We start from the raw sequence: 13091 nt of genomic DNA on the forward strand, positions 1-13091 counted from the left end.
AAATACATATAGATGATTTCTGAAAGGATTTCTAAAAAGCTGGCAGTAGGTTGTCTTTGGGCAGGGACTGATAGACCCTCACTTTTAATATATATATTCCTTTTGCATTGTTTGAATTTATTTTTCCTATGAGTGTGTTCTGTTTCATTTAATTAAAAAAAAAAAACATATTCTTGGGCTTCCTTTCTAGACCAACTGGATTTGCGTCTCCAAGGTTAGGAGGCAGAAATTGTACATTTTAGAAAAGAACTCTACTGCAAGACATGCCTGATTCTAGGTCTGGGATAGGGAAGACACAAGATGAGCCTGGGGCATCTTGGAGTGCCTAAAGTAACAACACAGGGGCATATCAAAAGCTCCCAATGGCCAAAGCTGAAAAATGTGGGCAATAAAATAAATAACATAATATTGGATTATAACCCAGAGTACAAATATCAACGCACCCATATGGATATACATAAATGATTAAGTAAATACATAAATGGAAAAGGAAACCCATCTGCCTTACAGAAGAATTCCAAATAATTTATGTAGATACCTGCCACTCCAGGAAGTGAAGCTTAATTTCCACCTCCCCCTTGACTGTGAGTTGTGCTTTGTGATTCTTTTCCAAAAAGTATAAAGAATATAGTATAGAGTGTAGCGTTGGGCTGGGGGAGAAATTGACAGTGAAGGAAACCAGCAAACACTACCTCTAGGCAGAATAATCCAGATTAGCATCAACAGTGGTAAATCTTGTTGACAGTATGTACCTTTGATAAGGTACAGTAAGAGTGGTACTTCACCTCTGTGGTTTTCTTCCCTATAACCCATAGCCCCAGTCTAACCATGAGGAAGACATCAGACAAACCCAAATTGAGGAACATTCTACAAGGTACCTGGCCAGGACTCTTCAAAGCTCTCAAGGTCATGAGAAAAACAAAGAAACTCTAAAAAACTGACATAGACCAGGGGAGACTAAAGAGACATGATGATTAAATGTAATGTGGTGTCCTGGATAGGATCCTGGGACAGGAAGAGGAGCAACTAGTGAAATCCAATAAGTATAGAGGTAATAATTAAAAACAAAACCAAAATTCTACATGGTTCTTATGTAACCAGCTTGGCTCCGGGCTGCCACTACACACTTCAGAGTCACTTCCGTAGAGTAGAAGTTCTCAAACTTTGGTGTGTAGTAGAATTACCCGGGGAATTTGTTAGCCCTGTAGAGCCCAGCAATTCTGATTAAGTAGGTCCATGGTGGGCTTGGGCGTATGCATTTTTTAAAAGCAAAAGCCAAGTTTTTTGTTCATTTTTTGCATTTGAAGTACTCTTTGATGACATCCTTGGGATTCTTTGCATAGTCCTTTACTAAAACCACACAGCTGCAACGAACCTTTCTACAGGCTTTTCCTTCTCTGTCAGTATTCCAGAGGCCTTCTCATTCCCCTAGTTTCTTATTGTCATGAACATCAATTAGATTGATTTGTTGTTCAGCACAAAGGGCCTCCACCAACTTGACAACTCATCACAGTTGGAGGCAGGCACTCAAAATGGGCTTGGCACTGAGACATTGGCAGCTTCACAAATTCCACGTGCTGGGTCATTGTGAGGAGAAGGCAGTCTTTGGTACCTCTTGTAAAGTAGTGTTAACATCTATTACACCTCCACAACGATGCTATGGCAGTAGGTAATGGAGCCAAATCTTGAATGCCCCTGAACCCTGCCTCTGCCCAGCTCACTGATGGCAGGAAAAGAGGGGATATGCATTTTAATTATTTTTTATTTAAGTATAATTGATTTACAATATTGTATTAGTTTCAGGTGTACAGCAAAGTGATCCAGATATATATATATATATTTTTTTTTAGATTATTTTCCATTTTAGGTTATTATAAGATATTGAATATAGTTCCCTATGCTGTATAGTAAATCCCTGTTGCTTACCTATTTTATGATAGTAGTTTGTATCTGTTAATTCCCATAATCCTAATTTAATCCCTCTCTGCCCACTTCCCATTTAGTAACTATAAATTCGTTTTCTAAGTCAATGAGTCTGTTTCTGTTTTGTATATAGATTCATTTGTATTATTTTTTAGATTCTACATATAAGTGATATCATATTTGTCATTGTCTGACTTACTTCACTAGGTATGATAATCTCTAGGTCCATCCATGTTGCTACAAATGACAATATTTCATTCTTTTTCATGGCTGAGTAGTATCCCATTGTGTATGTATATATATGACATCTTCTTAAGTCAGTTGTCTGTTGATGGGCACTTGGGTTGTTTTCATGTCTTGGCTATTGTAAATAGTGCTGCTGTGAACATTGGGGCGCATATATCTTTTTGAATGAAAGTTTTTACTTTTTCCAGATATTTGCTTTAGGAGTGAGATTGCTGGATCATATGGTAGCTCTGTTTTTAGTTTTTAGAGGAACCTCCATGTTATTTTCCATAGTGGCTGCACCAGTTTATGCTCCATTTTCTCCACACCCTCTCCAGCATTTGTTATTTGCAGACTTTTTGATGATGGCTATTCTGACCATTGTGAGATACTGTGGTTTTTACTTTCTTTTCTCTAATAATTAGTGATGTTGGGCATTTTTTAATGTGCCTGTTGGCCATCTGTATATCTTCTTTGGAGAAATGTCTATACAGGTCTTCTGCACATTTTTTGATTGGGTTGTTTGTTTTTTTAATATTGAGTTGTATGAGCTGTTTGTATATTTTGTATATCAATCCCTTGTCAGTCACATCATTTACAAATATTTTCTCCCATTCCATAGATGTCTTTTCATTTTGTTGATGGTTTCCTTTGCTGTGCAAAAGCTTTTAAGTTTGATTAGGTCCCATTTATTCATTTTTGCTTTTTTGTTTTGTCTTGGGTGAGTGATCTAAGAAAATATTGCTGTGATTTATGTTCGAGAATGTTTCCCTATGTTTTCTTCTAGGAGTTTTATGGTGTCATATCTTATATTTAGGTCTTTAAACCATTTTGAGTTTACTTTTGTATATGGTGGGAGGGAGTGTTCTAATTCCACTGATTTACACACAACTGTCCAGTTTTCCCAGCACCACTTGCTGAAGAGACTGTCTTTTCTCCATTGTATACTCTTGCCTCCTTTGTCAAAGGTTAACTGACCATAGGTTTATGCATTTATTTCTGGTCTTGGGATTGCATTTTAAATAAGTGCTACAAGGGCTCCTGAAATGCCACCTTTTGGACATACTGCACTGGAAACCAAAATTTGATATTCTGTTCGTAATTACCATGTCTATTAGTAAGATGTGAGTTCAGTTGGAACAAAAATCTTCTGAAGATGGAAAGATCATGAGCTTCCATTTATTATGTAACATCTCCAGTCTATTTGAGGCCCTCAATGAGTTTCCTAATAGAATTCTTTCCACCATTTGACATGTGATAAGTGTGAAATGAACAAATACTGAAAATAAGGAATTAGTAAGAAACCTCTTGATACATCATCACTTCTGATCATCCTGACCTGGTATAACCAGAGGAGTTTATTTCCTCTGGCACTTAATTCACATTTAGGTCATATTCTTTTATTTTTCATTACAGGCACAATGTCAACCACGAATTTGTTTGCAGAACTAGAGCCTGATGGATATGTTGTACTTCTTGCAAAGGCATCCTGTGTCCTCTTTCTTTAGGCTCCCCCGCCCATAGTTCCATCTCCTTGGGACTCTCTTTCAAACCAATCCACAGCCCCCCATCCCTCCTCCCCTCGCCAACACATTCCTAGTTAATTCCTACTCAAATCTTAGCTGAAAGATCATTTCCTCATCCAGCCTCCCACACTGGTAAGGACTCCTCCAATGTGCATCCAGAACACATAGTCATTCCAGCAGTACTGCCATTACCTAGAAAGAAAACAAGCCCAGAATTCCTTTCTTAGTGCTTCTTCTTTTTTTTAAATCTATTGCTTGTGTTTTCTCAAGCAAGTTCCAGTGCTGTCCAATAGAACTTTCCATGATTGTGAAAATGTTCTTTATTTGTGCTTGGGTTTTAATCCAAGAAATCTGTTGCTTGAGGCCTGTGCTTGGGCATGGAAAACTGCCTCCTGACACCAATTCATTCGTTGCTTCCTTTGTAACTTACATTTTTCTGTTAAGTTGTGTATTTCTTCCTATTTCCATCCATTTGGCTAAGAGAGCCAGGGAAAGTTAGAGGAAACTTTTACACAAGAGGTGATATTGGAGGAGGTTGAGAAGAGTGAAGAGGTTTTTCCCTGCAGAACAACAGAGACAGGTCGCGAAGGCAGATGGAATACCATGGACAAAGGTTCAGAAGCATGAACAGCAGGACGAAGCACAGGAGGTCTCCCAGTGAAAGCAGTGAATGTCTAAGGAAGACATAGAGGGAACCCAACATAAACATTCTATGTAAGATATGGGAAACATTGATTAGAATTTGATCTTGGAAAATGAAAAGAAGAATTATAAAAATAATCTATATTGTTACTTACATTTAACAAAAGTTAGGTAATAATTGTAAGTCTTCACTAATTTTTGGAACAAAAAAACAAGTGTTGATTTAGGGTTTGGGGATCTACTTTTTAAAAAAGAGTGTTTAGTAACACATTTGACAGATACATTGAAGTCCTCCATTTTTTTCTGCTGCCCCTACCTTAATCTATGATTTTCAAATATTTCTCTTTTGAAGATCTTATTAATGTCTATTTTTTTTTTCACTTTAATCGTTAACTGGTCTAACTCTGGAAGACCCTTAATTATTAGCGTTTGCTTGTGAGTCTAGCATTTCTTCAACATCATCTCCATCAGTTTCATGAAAGCCTGCATCAGGGTTATTCATATTATGATGATTTTTGTGTCCCAAACTAACCAGACACATTTGGATAATGATTATGTGCTTAAGAAGAACTGCCTACAGTTCAGCACGGCTGGAGTGCTGGGTATGAGGCAGGAAGCAATGGGAAAAGCCTGACATTTACCATCAGCAAGTAACTCTGACTTTCTGACCTGCAGTTTTCTCATTTACCTTGAAGAAGCTGTTGCAAGAGTTTAATAAGTCTGCACAAATGGAGACACCAAGCATTGTGCCAGGAACATGACCATCCCTCGGCAATACTCATTTTCTTCCTCCACAGTGCTTTGGCTATCCCCTAGTATGTTTGATTGATTGATTGATTGATTGATCTGGGCACTGATCAGATTTCTGTCATCACTCTTGTCAGATAAGCACAAAACCCGATAGATAAACTTGTGTGCTGCAGATGGACAAAGCAAGGAAACATTTGTTGATTTCTAAGACAGAGGTTCCCAAGAAGCTAGTTCTCCACTGAATAGAGAGATAAAGCTGAACAGGAATGTGCAATATTACATATGCTGAAGATGATATCGCTGAGACTAAACAGAGCCCTGCATCTGCAAGACACGCAAGGTTTTTTTCATTCCAGGGCCAAGGGATTCTGGAATCCAGCCCTTCCTACTTGTCATTCATTCTAGAGAAATAAATGAATTAGGCAGTGAAACAGGAGAATCAGCATGCCTCATTGCAGTCTTAAAACTGAATTTATAAATAAAAATCAGAAGCCGAAGCACATCCTGGGCTCTTCTGAGAAATTATTGACAAATGTGGGACTCCATTGACAGCTCATCTGAAATGCAATTTTTCTGCCTATTGTTCTTAAAATAATTTTTAAATTCATATTTCAATGTATTTGTTTTTGGAATGTTTTATTTCCCTCAAGAACAAAAGGATTCTTTGAAAAGAATTATATGCAAAAATTAGCCTTGTGGCCTGCAACCATTTACAGTGGAAATTTATATGCAGTGGTAGTAGTCTCGAGTGTAATCTTTACCTTATCATACAATCCCCATTACTGTGGTGATAACCGTGGAGACTAAATCTCATGAGACAGATAAGGAGCAAGGCTCTGATTTTCTAATGAAAAACTGAAAATAATAATGAGATTTGTTATCAGATTAGAATCATAAAATCATGAACAGAGAAAGAAACAAATTTGAGATTTTAATCTTTGTGTCACATATTCCAACTAGGTAATAATAGTATCTCAAGAGAAATTTGTCATAATTCCTTTGAGATGATATTTGCAGCTGTTTTCCTGATATGGGTTAATTTCATGGAAACAAATCCCAAGGATGAATGATCGTGTCTAAAGGGGAAGGATGCTGATAGGCTGTATCTTAATCATGCACATCTTCTTGGGAAATTTTTAACCAAGAATTGAGCATGTAAGCATTAAAGGAATATTTAAGGAAACTGTTGATTTAAGAAAATTTGGGAAGAGCATGACTAGATACAACAAGACATAGAGAGAAATCTAAGCTTCCCAACACCAATGTCAGAAAAGATCTACTTCTCCTCTGTTACTCACCATTTCAAACTTCCCCATAGAAGAATGTTATTTTAGGTTAATTTTCTTAATATACAAATAAACTTGAATAAATCATTAAGAGAAAGCTCAACAACCCAACAGAGTACATAAATAGGCAGTTCATAGAGAAAGAAACATAAATGACTTTTAAATAAGAAAATTGCTTTAACTAGGCAATTATTAAGTCAAATTAAAAATAGAAAGTCATGTAAGAGATGCAATCTTAGTTTACAGCTTGGCTCAGCAACAAATAATAACCTACATGCTGAACCTAATATACCTGTAAGTAGTTTATTGAACAAGAGGGACTTGGAAGGTTCCAGCTGCAAAACTCCTGTCAGCTGAACTGCCAGACAATTTGTACCATGTTTCTAAGCACTTTTAGGCTATTAATGAATAGTCTGTTTTTTTTAAGTTATCCAAAGTCCAGTGTCATCTGATATCAGAACACCAAGCTCTTATCCAGTTTCCATCTCTCCTCTCCTGCCGCTTGGGTCTGACACAGGCCTGAAGTTTGCAGTGGGCAAAGAGGATGGGCAGGATTGCCAGATAAAATAAGGACGCCCAGTTCAGTGTGAGTTCCAGAAAGCAGTACAGGCTTTTAGTAAAATTACGTCCCAAATATTGCATAGGAGGTACTTACACTAAAAAACGCATTCATTGTTTATCTAAAATTCTGGTCACCCTGTACTTTTGTTGGCTAAATCTGGCACTGTAGGTAGGAGGTCAGTGTCACTTTATTCCATCTCGCTCACTCTGCTGCCTCTGGCTCCTCTAGGGTCAGGCACAGGAAGGGTGGAATTAAGAGGAAGAAAAGATCTTGACCTGCAGAGTTGTCATCTGCCACAAGTGCCCTCTTTGTCTGTCATGTACCCAAGGTTGGTTCCTGGGAGAACTTCCATCATGAGGGATGTTTTTGCCATACTTTCCTTGACCTAGAAGATGTGTCCTTTGGCTGGCACTGACAGCTGTCCACTCGGCACCTGGCTCCTGCCTGGCCACTCTTTGTTGGAGTCATTTTTCATCCTTCTAGATGGTACTGTTGGGTTGGGAACTTTTGAAAGCTACCTATTGGCAGCTCTCTTCAACAGATTCGAATCTAGCCCACAGCAAACCAGATCTTTGCCCAGCAATCCCTGGAAATGCGGGCCAACCTTGACTCTTTGTCCTGCTACCAGGCAGGCTGCTCTAGCCAGCTTCTGGCTTCAGAATTTTTTTTTTCCAGGGGTGTCAGTCACCAAGTATGTGGCTGTTGCCCCCAAACTATCAGTCTCTCTGAGGATTCTCTTGAGGTCCCCCTCACTGAGTTTAGGGTGGGTGGGAGAAGTCCTCCTTCCATCTTGCACTGGGGGTGGGGTGGGAAATACAATTGCTCTGCTGACTCTCCAGAGCAATGCCCAGCACAGGCTCCTTCAGCTCCCCAGTTAATTCTTGAGACTGGAGATAGTAGCAAAGGCTGGAAGAATCACTTTGGGGCCACCCCATTTGCAAGCCCCGTGTGGATTTCTAGAACCTCTATTTACAGTGTGGGGGCTTTTTGTACCTATTGTTCTCAGCTTTGAAGTCTCTATTGAATTTCAGCGACTTAAGAAATCTATTTTAACAATCTATTACATAACTTAAAATAGTTATATAATTACATGGTAAAGATGAGAGGGAAAGGGGTGTGTGTGTGTGTGTGTGTGTGTGTAGGGGTAAAGGGTTGTCATAAACCCAAATCCTCATTATCCTCATTATCCTCATTTATCGTAACAGGAAGGCAAAAGACAGTGTCTAAAACTGATAAGTTTAGAAGTAACGAGAAGTAACAGCATAGCACATGGCTTAGAAATACGGAGATAAGTACCAGGAAGAAGATCCAAGTAGCTGGAAATGCCCGCCTTCGGGGAGTCAGACCAGGGGTCTGAGGATACGTAGAGACAAATACTGCTATTTTCTCATTATGTGCTTTTTAGTACTAATTTTTTTAAACAAATGTATTACTTTGATAATAATGAGGAATATTTAAATAACAAAATTTGCCAAAACCACAAAAAACTATGCAGTCAATGAGAAGAATGAGGCAGATCTGCAGCATGATGCTGTAGGATTTGAGGATACAACAGGACGTAGAGAGAAATCTAAGCTTCCCAACACCAATGTCAGAAAAGATCTACTTCTCCTCTGTTACTCACCATGGGCTAAATTCTGGGCATGTGTGTATTTGTTTGCTAGGGCTGCCATAACAAAGTGCAGCAAACCAGGTGGCTTAGAGCAACAGTTATTTATTGTCTGCAGCCAGAAGTCAGAAGTCAAGGTGTCAGCAGGCTTGGGCTCCCATTGAAACCTGTGGGGAAGGGTGCTTCCTTGCCCCTCCAGCTTCCGGCAGTTCCAGGAGCACATGTGGCAGCATAACTCCTACCCTCACGTGGCGATCTCCCTCTGTGCATGTCTGTGTCTGTGCCCAAACTCCCCCTTTTTTATAAGATCACTGGTCATGTTAGATTAGGATCCACCCCAATGACCTCCTTTTAATTTGATTATCTCTGTAAATACCCTATTTCCAACTAAGGTCCCATCCTGAGGTACTGGGGAAGATAGGACTTCAACATACCTTTTTTGGGGGAACACAGTTCAAACTACATCACCATGTAAGGACCCAGTGAGGTGGGTACCATTATTAGCACCTCTTTGCAGTTGACGAAACTGGAGCACAAAGAGATTAGGTAATTTGGTCAAGAATACATGATGGTACTGGAAATCTGGCTTCTAAATCCTGTGCTTTTAGCCACGAGACCACACTCTCTCTCTCTCTCAACATTAAATGCACAAAGCAAGGTGAGAGCAAAGCATAGAGCATGCGGTTATTTGTATGAAAAAAAAATGGGGATGACTATTACATACTTGCTTACGTATACATGGTATATTTTTGGAAGAATGCCCAAGAAACTGACAACAGTGTCACTTCTGGGGAGGAGGATTTGGGGACAGGGAGTTGAGTCTTTAGTATATACTCCTTTAAAACTTTGAAGTTTGTGGGAGTTAGTTTGTTTACCATATGTAGGAATTCATTTAAAATATTGCAATTAAAAATGAAAGCAAGAGGATACTAATGGCATCCCCACAGATTACAGGGGCTCCTTGGATAACATGCTACAGAGGTGCGTGAGGAATCTGGGGGGAAATGAGCTCAGTGTTGGTTCCTAGACAACTTCGTTAACAAAGACAGTTGCTTTGAAGGACTCCATAACTTTGGATAGAACTTTAGATAGTGAAATATTATGCATGACACTTTGTATTCATGTGGAATTTCTCTATGATAATGGGAAATATAAAATATTAAGTGAACTTGGAGAGAGAGATATGTGGCTCTCTTTGAAAACAATGCTGAATAGAAAAAGCTAGAAGGAACTAGACCTAAATATTAACCATGATTATTTTGGGTGAGAGTGAAAGAATTATGGATGATGTTGATTTTCTTTTTTTTTTTTTTTCACACTTTTCTTGTTTCTTTTGAGCTCAAAGATTGAATTTTAAACCTTTCTTAAAATGTGCTAGAACTGTTTCTGGTGAACTGGCTCCATCCCCACACTGACAGACACTGCTTGCCCCAGAGAGATGCTGGTGGTGAGATGAGTGTGTGTGCCCCAGAGATTTCTCGCCTTCACAAGTCAGCCCGGGAATCCATGTTCACATGTAGGCACTCCTACCCTTAAACTGCCACTTTCTTGTCTTGTTTCCCCAACAGGACTTTTTCAAAGGAGAACCAGAGGTGTGAGGGTACTCTGTGAGGTATCAGCCATCATCTTTGAACTCTCTTAGGATTATTCTCTTTCAACTGGCCGCACGATGTAACTGTGTCCTGCAGGCACAGCCTCAGCTGACCCACAGTAGCCATCACATAAGGCTGCACACATTGCGCACTGCACAACTCAAGGGTGTCATTCATGGGGATTGATCTCCTGGTGAGGTGCGTGGGAACAGCCCTCATCATAAGCCCTGTCTGGTTTCCTGGAGAGGTTTGGACTTCTCCCCTCACTAGCCCGTCACTTGTCAGCAGATTGCTACAATAACAACCCAGTGACAGCTCTCAGCTCCTCTGCCCCACTTGGGGTATGTGTCTGCATGTTGGGCTCCCCTTGTGCCAGCTGGCACATGACTCGGGCATTAAACATCCTCAGCCCAGAGCCCGGCTAATTCTCTGGAGAGCTGGGGGTCAGGCCTTCAGGTCCAGGTCAGTGGCCAGCAGAGCTTTTTGGCTTGCATTCTGGAAAGGAATTTTGTAGCATTATCACGGATGACTATGTTAAACGTCAGACTGAAGTAAAATCTGCTACGAAGGGACTGGAAAACACTCTGATCTCGAGTCCTCTCTTCTGAGTGGGCTGGGAGACTCCCCTCTGCCCTCATCATTCTAAGAGCCAGAGAGATTTACGTAGCACTTAGACGTCTATAAAGGGCTATTGACGTCCATATAGTGGGGCAGAAAAAGCAAATCACAGAAAAGTTTTGTGTGCTTGATCCCATTTATGCTGTGATAATCACAAATCGATATGATCCTAAATCTATAAAGAGGTATTTGGAGGAAATTCACTTATAAATAATTGGTGGTTATCTCTGGTAGTAGAATATGGTGCAATTGTTTTTGTTTTTGGGTTTTTTTTTTACTTTTTAAATTGTAATTCTGTCTTATAAGAACTTGTTTTTTAAACCTAAGTCTGCATCATTTTTATTGACTAAAAACAGAAAAATCATTTTTCTACAGAGCAATTACACACATCTCTTTTGATATGAGTGTAACCTTAGGCAAGTTAGCTAACGTCTCTCTGCCTTAGTTTCCTTCATCATAAAATGAAGGTAATGATAGTTGCTTCTTCATCAGATTGTGAGGAGGGAATGTTTTACTATATGTAAAATACTTAGAAAAGTGCTCAAAACATTGAAATGCTCAATGTTACTGTTTTGGTGGCAGTGGTGGCTGGTGTTAGCTTTATTATTTTAACCCCACATTATGCAGTGACATCAGCAGGACAGAAATTACCGTGACCAGAGAGCTAAATTATTTTTGCAAGGCCCTGAGACAGATTAGTAATAGTTAAAAAGAGAGACAGTAGTTGCACTGACGCATTTCCACTGAGAACCAGGTGGCTTAATACATTAGTACAACTGTCAGGTAACTTTCTGAGATAACTTTCCAGGAAAAGTTATCTTTTAGTGATTTTTAGGTTGATGAACTTTGAGGAAATGTATGAAAGTCATAATGAGACAAGAGCTTCTGTATGATGCCTTTACAACATAGGTTACCTGCAGCAACTCAGCCTGTTTCACCAACACAGATCCTTAAATAAGAATCTGGGAGGGATGGTGAGGTGATATTGTGTATAACTCCTTGGGTTTTTATTTGCAGTGGGTGAGGGGGCTCTGCCTGGCATGTGTATGTTACAAAAGGCCTAGGAAGTTGTGGTTTGTAAGTGTGCACAGGTCAGGGCACCAGGCTCTCTGTGTGGTTGGGTGCATGGAGCCTAAACCTGAAATGCTTGCTCTGAAGCGCTCCCTACTTCAGTTCCTGGTTCAGATGCCTCTGGCTCTGGCCTTGCGGCGATGCGGTTGCCTAGACTTGAGTCTGGTAAGAACTGATAGAGGATGTGGCAGCAAAAGTATGTCATCATTCAAGCTGATTTGAACCAGGGGACCAGAGGAAGAAACCAGTGTGTGTCCTTATCATCGCCAGTGATAAACCAAACAAAGCTTCCTGCCCATTAAGGATGTACCACAGCAAGGTCCATTATCATTCCACTTAGAGGAATTCTGTGCTTAAAATTCCGCAGTAAATGTAAGCACTTTTCACTAGCCATGTCATGGCTGAAAACAGGAATTATTGAGCAGCATAAATATGAACCCAGCCGCAAGAAGGATGTTCGTACTTGTTTCTGGCAGATGAATTGCTTTGTTACCCAGTGTCACCCTGTGACAAAAGTAAGATGTCTGAGCCACTGGTAGAAAATGGACAAGTACAGATGCTTCACAAGGGGAGATAAAACATTATTTTTGTATACATGTATCAGTTCTTATAAAGACTAAATACAAATATTTTGAAGTGGCACTTAACTTAGTGTCTTGCATGTGTGTTATGTTATTTTCTTTATTTACACCATACTGAGGATAGAAGTGATTGCTTAGAAAATAATTTGGAACGTGGTCTAATATAGACCATGGAAAAAAGCCCCAAGCCGCCACCCCCATAGCACTACAGAAATTATTTTGACCTTGAAGGGTTTTAGAGCAGTTATACCAATGACTACCTGCATCAATAAAAGAAAAACCTTTATTGATTTGAGCCACACAGCTTCTTGGGGTGGATTCCAGGATAAACAAGTTGCAGAATATTTGCTTGTCAGTATTTGAGGGCTGCTGAGCCGAATCCCAGTAGTTTAGAATAAGATGGTCCTCTGAAAGCTAAACTATAATGTCGAATTCTGATGGGTTGAAGTAGAAATATTCACATGGCTACCCAGCAGGGCTTTGCTACCCTAGAAAAAGGATGGAGGGAAATGTGGACAGTATCCAGCCAAAGGGCACTGCCTAGAGGAACAGAAATCTCAGCCAACAACTTTTGAATCTTGATGGCTTTTTTGCCTGGAAAGGCCATTCCCCAGTGGGGATAGAAGCAAAAGATTGTCACCAAGTGACTATAAATGTTCAGATTCCGAGATAAGAACCTCCCTAATGAGAGCAGGATGTATCATGC

At 39.8% G+C, this 13091-nt stretch overlaps 1 pseudogene; it reads right to left on the reverse strand.

The window, feature by feature from the left end:
• Positions 1-1288: 1288 nt before the first annotated feature.
• LOC116659735 lies at positions 1289-12009 on the reverse strand (annotated as a pseudogene).
• Positions 12010-13091: the final 1082 nt, after the last annotated feature.

The sequence above is a fragment of the Camelus ferus genome, chromosome 25, assembly GCF_009834535.1.
Source record: "Camelus ferus isolate YT-003-E chromosome 25, BCGSAC_Cfer_1.0, whole genome shotgun sequence".
Lineage (NCBI taxonomy): Eukaryota > Metazoa > Chordata > Mammalia > Artiodactyla > Camelidae > Camelus > Camelus ferus.